The sequence below is a fragment of the Phoenix dactylifera genome, chromosome 7 (genome assembly GCF_051530095.1).
Source record: "Phoenix dactylifera cultivar Ajwa chromosome 7, Ajwa_hap1_PhDact_Kaust_v1.1, whole genome shotgun sequence".
Classification (NCBI taxonomy): domain Eukaryota; kingdom Viridiplantae; phylum Streptophyta; class Magnoliopsida; order Arecales; family Arecaceae; genus Phoenix; species Phoenix dactylifera.
The window spans coordinates 2,334,081-2,342,701 of NC_143196.1; the positions used below are offsets into that span (position 1 = coordinate 2,334,081).

At 38.6% G+C, this 8,621-nt stretch overlaps 1 long non-coding RNA gene across 1 annotated transcript; it reads right to left on the bottom strand.

The window, feature by feature from the left end:
• Window positions 1-6,671: 6,671 nt before the first annotated feature.
• On the bottom strand, window positions 6,672-7,755 carry LOC120111123 (uncharacterized). Its single transcript, XR_005512273.3, has 2 exons — window positions 7,630-7,755; window positions 6,672-7,100 (listed from the first exon to the last, which is right to left on the bottom strand). It is a non-coding gene; the product is annotated as an uncharacterized LOC120111123 (long non-coding RNA).
• Between the last annotated feature and the right edge of the window lie 866 nt (window positions 7,756-8,621).

Consider the following 8,621-nt stretch of genomic DNA (forward strand, 5'->3'; position numbering starts at 1 on the left):
ATAAGAATAAAAAAGGATAGAATAGCAAAACAAGTATTTTACGAGGGTATATACGCAAATATCAATTCTGGAAGAGTATTCAAGCAAAATTCGATATTTAGGAGGGTATTCATGCAAAAAATTCTTTAATTTATAACAAACAGTGGTTATGATTGGCCTTTCATTGATAAGGAGTCTCGAAGAAGAGAGACTAATCCACCAGAACACCTCGGTAAAACTGGTCACCGAGAAAGAGAAACCACCTGCATATTAATTTTCCAAGTCTCAATACTTATAAACTCTCTATCTAAGATTCAAATCCAGAATATTTGACTCCTAAGAAGAGGATGTAATCTTTGGCACAAGCCTCGTTCATTAAATGAAATTTAACTTTAATTAATCTATTTGATCTACGACACAAAGCATAGAATTAATCATAGCAAACCAACCAAATTAATGACAAGACTCGAGAATGAACCTGACTTAAGCTAGTCTGAATTTGAAATTAATGGACTAACTTTTAACTCGTGCCTACAAAGTTGAAACTCAAATAGGATCTTCGGGGTGAAAGCGAATGGGCTTGGTGGAACTCCCCACATGAGTCGAAAGGGAGAGATTTGCTAGTATGGACCCTCCTCATGTGGGACCCACCCATTTGAATTTAAAATAAAAAAAGTGGAGAAGAAAACCACCGGCTTGGGTGAGGCGAATTGAAAAGAAATTAGGAGCCTTGGGGTTCTACGGAAATGGAAGAGAGAAAAAAAATAGAGAAGAAAAAGACATAGAAAATATGTTGCTTTATCGAATGATCGGATGATTGATTGTATCCAAATTTGGTTGAAAGTTCAGTATGTTGTTCCCGATCTTGAGAGTTACAGGTTGAACTGTTTGAATTTTTGAAAAGTGATCTCTTTTGATTATTTCAAGCATCAACACTCAGTGAGATCTATTCTCTATTTTACTGTTTATTGTTGAAATTTGTCTTATTGATCATGATGTTCTTATTGTGGAAGCCAAAATTAAATCTTGTTAATGTTTGTACCACCACTAGTTAAACTAGAGAAAATCTATTGTAATCTCATTATTCTAAATAGTGAAAGATTTTGGTTGGACTAGATCCAGTAGTTTTTTTTTCTTTACATAAAAGGATTTTCTACATTAAAATGTGTTGTCTCTTGTTTCTGGATTACTTGACTATTTTATCTGTTAATTACTTGAGTAGATTATAAAGATTATTGTTGCTTGGTGAGTGATATCCTATTTAATTATATAAAGAGAGAAAATAAATTTGCGGCATCATTATTTTTTTATTGTATTTTTTTTCAATACTTAGATGGTGTCAAAGATGGACATGGGTTGAGGTTGGTGGCTCACTTGGCTGGCACTCCACTTCTGCTGCAAGCCCCTACATCACTAGCAACCAGCTCAAGAGGACCACTCCCTTTATGAAACCTCTCGCTCTCTCTCTTTTTTCTGGGTGATGAAAACAGGAGAATTTTCAACATCCTGTACCCAATTGACCAATTCCATAAAGCGATGCGACTACGACATGTGGTTCATGAAGAGGGAACGTAGTTGTATTTGGACCCAGACCCGTTCATGCGGGACTTTGATTCGATAACTCGGCTAAAAGCTTGAGAATATGCATTTTCCCATTTGCCTTCATAACAGGATGTCCATTGTTACAGCAGCATCATGGTACGTTGGAACACCTTAGCAATAGAGTATATATGCTTCGAACTAATAAGGCCCAGAATTCCTCTCTTTCCATAGCGTCCAGCAGATCACGATGGTCGAATTAGTGCAATTGATTTTTTGGAATAGTCTAGATAGATATTAGTATAGATTCCTACAAGGATTATTAATATATTTGTGTGCTTATCCAATGTCTATTCATTTTTCTATGCACTCTTAATATATGTAATTAATGTAAATGCATGTACTAGAAGTCTCCATAATGTCTATAAAATACTTTCCTATCCGCTATATTTGGATACACAACGACAAGTTGATTGTTTTCTGTCTTTGTATTGAGTTGCTAGAAGTTGAGTAGCAATGATAATGCATTCGTATGGCATGCTAGACTCGGGCATCCTAACATGAATAAGTTAAGAGTTATGGTGCAAAAGAACTTGGTAAAAGGACTTCTAAAATTAACAAATTTTGATAATGGAGAAATTTGTGGAGGTTGTCAATATGTAAAGGCACATCGTCTTCCATTTGACATATCTCTCTTAACATGGAAGGCTCCATTAAAATGTGTACGTAATGGGACTAACTAGAATTTTATCTTATTTTGGATTTCATTGCATATTAATTTTTGTTGATGATTTTACAAAATTTGCATGGGTTTATTTTGTAAACCATAAGTCATAAGTTTTCGCCAGATTTTGGAGTTCAAAGAGACTGTAAAAGGCGAACTTGGGATGAAAATCAAACGGCTGCGAACAGATAAGAGAGAATTTAGCTATGCTTAATTACATGTAATTAATGTGAAGGCATGCATTAAAAGTCTCCATAAAGTCGATAAAATACTTTCCTATCAGTTATCATTGGGAACACAACTACAAGTTGTTTATTCTTCAATTAATTGTTCACTCTTATTCATCTTTGAGTCTTTTGTGTGTAGCTTGTTTTTTTTTCTACACATTGTGGTTGGCAGTCTTGTTCTAGTGTGACATTGGTTACATTATCATTTCCTAACTATCCCACACTCCGGTTTATGCTAGATCACCCTTTTGTTGTGCCATCCTTATGGGGGAAATCATGAGAACCACCACTGATGCAATCTCTCGTTGCTTTGCGCACCGGTGGAGATAAGGTAATGGCCTCTGTAAGTCATATCTAGAAAGATGGTGAGGTGAGGTTTGAATCAAGGTGGTAGCCTGGTGGTAAGGGGGCGATAATTCCACTCGAGTTGCTCGGGTTCGAAACGTGCGGACGTCGATTAAATTAGAGGACCGGATGCCCCACGCCCGGGTGGCTCGCTGGCGGATATGCTTTCCTTCCATCTGTACGAAGGTGGCGCTGGGGTGACGTACCCACACGTGAGGCGGTGAGCCCAGTGGGGTGAGCTCACGAGTCGGGGAAGGCACGCGAAAACCTACGACCTGTATCGAACATTTCCTGGTGGAAGAGGAGCCCAGTTGGGGCTGCTACGCAGGTGGGCTGGTCCCTCCCCCTCCCCTCCTTTTATTTACCAAAAAAAAAAAAAAAGCCTAACAAAAAAAGCTTATAGCATGGCTGCATTTCTTTTGGTAGGGTTGGTGGTGTCTAGTTCTATTCTTAAGGCTGCTTTTGTTCTATCAAGCAGGTGGTGTCTAGTTCTATTCTAGTTCTCCTTTTTACATACTGGCAGTGTTCTCTGTATCTTGGAAGTGGTTTCATGTTGGCGCTCATGAATCTGCGATGCCCAACAAAAACCCTAAATGTCTGCACGGTGGATGATGACAAATGGAATACTGTTGTCCAAAAATTTTGACCCACTGTTTGGGTCTTGAAGAACTATGCTAGTTCGATGCCTATTACTCATCCAAAGCATGCGTAATATGCAAATAATTAGGAAATGGATAACCTGTTTCTAGCTATCCAAGGTTGCACAAAAAGGATTCATTAGGCATAGCTCTTGCAGCATGAATTTTTTAGCCTAGATCTTAATGAATTTTTACCCTCTCATAAAGAGCCATCACTTAATTTCATCATAAAATTGGTGGAAGTGGAATATGACGTGTACTGATGGAATATGAATCTCCTTTCTCCTGATGCAGGCCCAAAGTTGATAGGTTTGGACAACCTACAACGATCAAAATGATCACCAACTCATTCCAACCAAGATCTGAAAACCTTGAGGTTACTCGAAGATAATAACTTTTATTAGCTTCCTCTTTCTTCACTCCTGGTTCAAGAAACTAATCACTGCACTACAAGAAAATGATCAGATTTTACCGATCCTTTTTTGCCGACGTTTTTTACAAGTGTCGGCAATTTTCGGTCCAGCACCAAAATCTGCAGTGGGCTTGTATATAAGAAATGCCAGAGAAGGTAGTAACACTGCAGAAGTTCGTCATCTTCAAGCAACTATTGAAGAGCTGAAGCAGAATCAAGAAAATTTGCAGTCTCAGCTTGCAAATATTTCATTTTTGTTACAGCGATTTCTTCCTTCTCAGATAAATAATTATATATATTTGAATACTTTACATATTATCAATTATGATGTATGAGTTAATGTATCACATTATTCCTAACTTTTAAGGTTTCTTTTTTTTTGTAGATTCTTGATACTTCAAACGCTCGTAGAGATGATGATGATGGAGCTGAATCCCGTCCCTGATACCTTCTAGAATGTTTTTTATAGAGTTTGATATGTATATGTTTCTTATTTTTCAAAGTACATTGTAATTCTAAACTTATTATATAAATTTAATCAGATATGACAATATAAATATTTCGAATGATTTGAATGTTTGTGTCAATATAATGTAATACAGGTTTATATTGTTATAATGTGTGTTTTATGATATGCACTTGTATTTTTATTTTTTTTAAAAAAATACAAATTCGGACGCTTTTAAGCATTGGTAAAAATGGATTTGCCGACGCTTTAAAGCGTCGGTGAAAGTTAGTATGCCGAAACTTTTATTTAATGTCGGCAAAAACGGGATTTGCCGACACTTTAAAGCATCGGCGAAAGTTTGGTTATGATTTGCCGACGCTTTAAAACGTCGGCGAAAACCCTGAGGTTCGCATCCATTTGGTATTCGCCGATGCTTTATAATTTTTGCCGACGCTTTTACGAAGCGTCGACAAAAACTTTTGCTACTCCGGTATCGCCGACGCTTCTGCGACGTTTTGATTAGCATCGCCGGAAGTTTAGCCGATACTTATTAGCGTCGGTAAAGGTTGTAAAAAGCGCCAAAAAAATGAGTTTTCCTGTAGTGCTGCTAGTGTCTTGTTCTTCAAACGGATTTGTGTGAAGGCTCCTGATTTGGCACTGGTTACTTGAAAGTGGTGCAAAGCAGTTACTAGCGGAGGAGTAGCGAGAGGCAGGCATTGGTCTTGGTTCCTGTTCTTTGGACGCCCCAGGTAAACCACTCTTAACTTCAATCTTATTAATCTACAACACAAAACATAGAATAAATCATAAGGAATCAAAAAATTTAATGACAAGATCCCAAGAATGAACCCGACATAACCCAGTCTGAATGGAATTGGTAGATTCAACTCATTCCAACAAAGTTGAAAATCTACTAGATCTCATCGACATGACCAGTGAAAATAAGTATTAAAAAGTTAAAATCCAAAATGAGGTAAATCTTAACTCCTACATTGACTTTGTCTCTAGTCGTTCCACCAATTTTTTTCGATATGGAAAGTTACATCCGGTCAAAATCTCTCCTAAAAGGAAAAGTTATTATTAGATTGGTCCATTTTAGAATGTAAACGATGAAATTTGTTACTATTCGCTCACTGCACTGCACCCTTAAAGAGGTGGCTCCATCTTATAGAGCTTGAAAAGCTGTCTGATTTTTTTTTAAAAAAAAATCATCTTAATCTAGTGTCGTACGGCTAATTTATAGCCTTCGGAAGTTTAGTACATGATGTAGCTCTCCGATGTGATGACTTGCTCCTAAAGCATGTCCAATCTTTTTTGTAATGTCCAAATTGATCTACATCGAGTCTGATGATCATTCTGGATCACTATCAAAAGGAACCAAGATTTTTATCTCGATCGAGATCTCGAGTTGTATGACAACTTTGGATATAATATATGCAAAAGGCTTGGCCTATTTTCTCGATCAAGATAAATTGGTAAAATCCAAGATATTTGCTGACATGATATCATTCAAATCAAAAAATATTTTTTAATCACTTTTATGTCCTTAAATGGGATTTTTAATCAATAATTCTTTAAATTTTTTAATCATTTTATTTTTAAAATAATTATTCTTTAATTAATTGTTATTTTTTTGAGATTTGCGCATTGGATGATCCAACGGTGTATTTGTACGAAGGAAGATGAATACTCCTTTGGTGCAAAAGATACAATCGCAGCCCAGCTTTGAACCCAACCTCTCATTTAGAAGACAAGTGGATTTGTTGCTTAGCTACAAACTTATTAAGGAGTAGATGGAGTTGTGCTATAGAAAATATTGTCAAGAATAGATCTGTTAAAAGACCATAATGGCAGTCTCATGTGAAGAGGATTTGGCTGGTTGTTTATGGACTCTTTGGTTGACAGTTTTTTGACCTCAAGTTTAACTAAAGTCCAATGTGGATAGAAAAACTTTCTAACAAACAATCTTGAGAGATCAAGCACCGTAGGAGCTGACAGATAAACCACATGCGATTATTTTATTCAAAAAGGAAAATAAATGGGATCAAAGCCACCCCACCACCTATCCACTCTGTCGGTACTTGAGTCCAGAACAGACCAAGCTTAATACTTGAAGTCTCAAAGGATTAGAGTTGTATCTTTCTTTGGATTATCCATTTGCCACTTACACATCTATGCTTATGAATGAATAATGGAGTTTGGAGTGCTTTGAGAGCTGTGCATTGGGTGATCTAATGGTGAATTCGTGTGAAGGAAGATGAATACTTTTTTCATGCGAAAGATGCAATCAAGACCCAGCTTTGAACCCAACCGAGGCAGAGGATTTGCTGGTACCTCTCGCTTAGAAGACAAGAGGATAAAATACTAAGAAAAAAACTTCACATTATAAAACATAAAATATTTCTTTCACACAATATTTCAAAAGAAAATGTTGCACTGAAATAACAATTTATTTCCACATTATTCTCCCATATATAAGTCTAACGTCCTTCACCATTATTATTGTTATTATTTTTTGGTAAAGGAAAAAAACGCATACACGAGATCACACGACGGTACATGACGTTGAAGGATCCTTCTTAAGAATCAACTAGGATCCTCCGCGTTAGGTTCCACCAGAGGGCATTCGTGTACAACAAGGCACACATCCGCAGTTCCTTCTACAAGTGCCACACCAAGACCCTCCTTGGCACCCCCTAGAGCAGAGCACCCAGCACCAAACCTGACAAATTTGTGGTTGACACGGTCGTGGACATGGTGGTTTGCACGGTGTCGGACAGCACCATACCTGTGATAGGATTTATTTAGTAAATGTGAAAATAAAATGAAGGACCTCCGCTTGGGAATATGTGAAAACAAATATGCAATACAAATGATGATGTCGTTGTGCTAATATGAGTATTAAAAGAATAAGAAGAAAAAAAACGAAGGAACGAAAAAAAGAAAGAAAAGGCAAGCTCGAAACTTTCCTCCTCAACTGACATATTTAGAAATAATTTAACAATAATTGTGATCTTAAGCTAATAAAGAGAGGCTCAATAACTTATATCAAAGTTTAACATAGCCAGGTTAATCAAAACAAGAAAGAAAGAAAAGATTCAGGAGTGATGAAACGATCCGCCTCAAATAAGTTTTATTCTGATAAAAATATGATAGGGAACACCAAAGCTTCATGCTATCATTAACATATAACTGTAAGCTTTAGGAAAAAGATCATGATATTATGAGATCCACAAGAGACATTAGTTAAAATCATCATGAGCTAGCCTTTCAAAATTACATAGAGAAGTGATTCTGAAGGGAGGAGAATTTGCAACCTTTTGCTCCATTCCTAGATTGAAGCCAGATCCTAATTCTGGATGTGAGGTTTCGAGCGTAGTTGGCGGGGAGGGCAGGTTGGGGGTTGCCTTCTTTATAACGCGAATGACCGACGGAAAAGAGGGAGGGGAGACTGTGACCTGGAACCTACCAGCAATAATTGGAGCATTTGAGAGGCTTGTCCGGTGGCTGGAATTGCCATCACGCTAAGGGTAAAAATTTTCAGTGACTGTTTCTATCCAAACTATTGGAAAGGATTGAATCGAAGACTTGATGGTACTACGTGTTGGGGGAAAATAAATCGCCCTGAAGCACGTGAGCAGATCGCCAGCACGTGACTGAAGGCGCTCGATCTCGAGGCACCCGACCTGAAGGCGCCTGACCTCAGAGCTCCTGACCTGGCGCCCGACCTCAGAGCTCCCGATCCGGCACTCGGCCAGACGCTCGACTCCCAGACATCCGACCTCAGCACCCTCGACCTCAGAAGTCCGACCTCGCCACCCATCTGTTGCGGTCACATCCTTCTGCAGCTCGACCGGGGACCATGCCCTGCTACTGCTATCAACCATCAATGCGCATGGTCTCTGCTGATCTCCGGCTCACTCAACCATCAATGCGCATGGCCTCTGCTGATCTCCGGCTCACTCAACTATCAATGCGCATAGCCTCTGCTGATCTCCGGCTCACTCAACAATCAATGCGCATGCTATCTATGGATCTCAAGCTCTCCACGGCAAACAGCTGACCCGCTCGGCTACGTCCGATCAACCACAACAACTCACTGGCTCCAGCCTGATCCCTACGGCACTGCATTAATTCATACGATCGTGCATTAATTTATACGACATGCTCAATTATGACGGTAATCCGGTCGCCTCGTCACATCACAGGTAATCCAGTATCCCTCTATAAAAGAGGAACCCCTTCATCCGAGGGGGGGTTGGACCCTGAAAACTTCCGAGACATATTTCCTCTCCTCCCATACATTTGC